This window comes from Nematolebias whitei, chromosome 1, assembly GCF_014905685.2.
Source record: "Nematolebias whitei isolate Nwh7 chromosome 1, NemWhi1, whole genome shotgun sequence".
In the NCBI taxonomy this organism is placed as follows: Eukaryota; Metazoa; Chordata; class Actinopteri; order Cyprinodontiformes; family Rivulidae; genus Nematolebias; species Nematolebias whitei.
Window position 1 is genome coordinate 44,098,615 of NC_056498.1, and position 2,356 is coordinate 44,100,970.

Consider the following 2,356-nt stretch of genomic DNA (forward strand, 5'->3'; position numbering starts at 1 on the left):
TCATACATCTCCTCCTACATGTCTCTGCGTGAGTGCAGCTACAGCGTGCGCTCTCAGGACATCATTACCTGCAGTGTTCCCTCAGTGAGGACTGAACTAGACAAAAGGACCTTCTCCTACTCCGCTCCTGTTTCCTGGAATTTCTTGTAAAAACATCTGAAGCTCTCGACCTTGACCTCTCTAAGTGGCTTCAAACATCTGTTCAGTTCCTGCAGATGTTCCTGTTTTTAGTTTTCTACATTTTATACAATGTAGCTGTTTTTGTTACATTTCCTTTTGGTTGTCATTTTATTTTAACTTGTTAAAAAGCTAAATGTATACACATCTTTTATGGTTGTCCACTGTTGTCATCATTCTTTGTTAAAATCAGGTCTTTCTTGTAAATGAGTCCCCGAGGCTCAATGAGACTAACGCGTTTAAAAAAAGGTTCAATGAATTTCCACAGAGGGAGGAATGTGTGGACACACATGTTGTTTGGAACATGTATGTAGACGATGTCACTCAGAGTCCGCTGCCATTAAAAACAGACTCGCTGGACCTTTAGCTGAAACTTCTGCTCTAAAATATTGTTCAGCTTGTGCAGCACAGCTGGAACCAGCTGTGAAAACGTTGGCTCATGGCAGGTCTCCAAATACAGTTGCCCCTCGTTTATCGTGGGGGTTAGCGACAAACCCCCCCCCCCCCCCCCCCCCCCCACACACACACCCACACACACCGGATAAGTGGAAAACAGCGAAGTGGAGATAGTACAAGTTCAACATGTGGTACACTGTTGCAATGTTCCTAACAATTTGTAAACTCTTAAAGCTTTTAAAAATAACTTTAAATGGTTATTCATCAGAGAAGATGAAGAAGAGATGGAGATGAAGAATTAGCTGTCCAGTGATGACGATGAAGGCGATGAAGAAGAGATGAAACCAGGGCTGTCTTCCTCCTTCATAAAAAAAGTGTGAGCTTTAATCCTGGTCCAGGTTCGTTTCGTCCTCGTTAAAACCTTGTTCAGACCTGTAGACCCCTCGCGATCTCGTTTGAACTCGTAACAAACTCCTCCGCTCCTGCTGCATCCACGCACGCAGCCTCGCCGTGCACAGAAACACTTCTCTTTTTCCACACGACCAGCGCAGCTTCCATCTTAACAATCGGGTGTAACAATTCAAATAAAAACTTGTGCAAGATTTGGACGTCCATAAACTGCAATAAAGCGAGTCCACGAAAGTCCAAACGTGAGGTAGTGAGGGACGACTTTATATACATCATCTGCTTGCCATACCACTTAACTGTCTGTCCAAAGATGTTTGACTGAGTAAAGATAGTAATCTGACATTCTGCCAGCTCCTCCGTTAACTTCCTGACATTTCTGTTTTATGAATAATCAAGTTATTGTGAGAAATGCTCAGTCAGCCACGTAAACTAATCCAACATCGTCACGTCGGCTCGTGTGGACGGATTCTCTCAACAAAGAAGAATCCGTCCACACGAGCCGACATGACGATGTTGGGATTTAGTTATTTCTACGTGTTGGTGTCATTGAGGCTCGAGGACTCGTTGACCACAGACACCTGATTAAACAAAGAGCAGAGGAGATACAGAATCATATCAAATGAAATGAAAATGAAACAAAAACAGCTACATTGTAAATCAGCGTAAAAATCTAAAACAGAACGTGTCCGTTGGTTTTTGTCATGAACTTAGCAGATGTTTGAAGACGCTTAGAGGTCAAGGTCAAAGACCACGAGGACGGAAACGTGTCAGGAGACAGACGGAGGAAAGAAAGAAGGACTGAGTTCCTATGGAAGTGAATGTGTCTCAATTTTCAAATTAAAATGGATTAATAGAAATGCTTTTCATTTTCAAAATAAAGCTGCATGTTTTGACTCATAAATGAAATTACTAATCGATGTTTTAATTCTCAACACGACTCGTTGTGACACAACGACAGAGAAACTAAGAGGAAACTGCTTTTAGTTTTCATGAACTGCCCTGCACCAAGTGATTCATGAATCACTTTAATGATCAACTCCAGTTCCTGTTTGCTGCGTGCAGGTCGCAGGTTGTGCAGGTCACACAGGTCACGCAGGTTGCGGTCCATTTCCTTCTTGCAGCTCGCGGGTTGCGCAGGTCGTGGAGGTCGCGGGTTGTGCAGGTCGTGGAGGTCGCGGGTTGTGCAGGTCGTGCAGGTCGCTCAGGTCGCGGGTTGTGCAGGTCGCTCAGGTCGCGGGTTGTGCAGGTCGTGGAGGTCGTGGGTTGTGCAGGTCGTGCAGGTCGCTCAGGTCTCAGGTTGCGCAGGTTGTGCAGGTCGCAGGTTGTACAGGTCGTGCAGGTCGCAGATTGTGCAGGTCGTGCAGGTCGCGCAGGT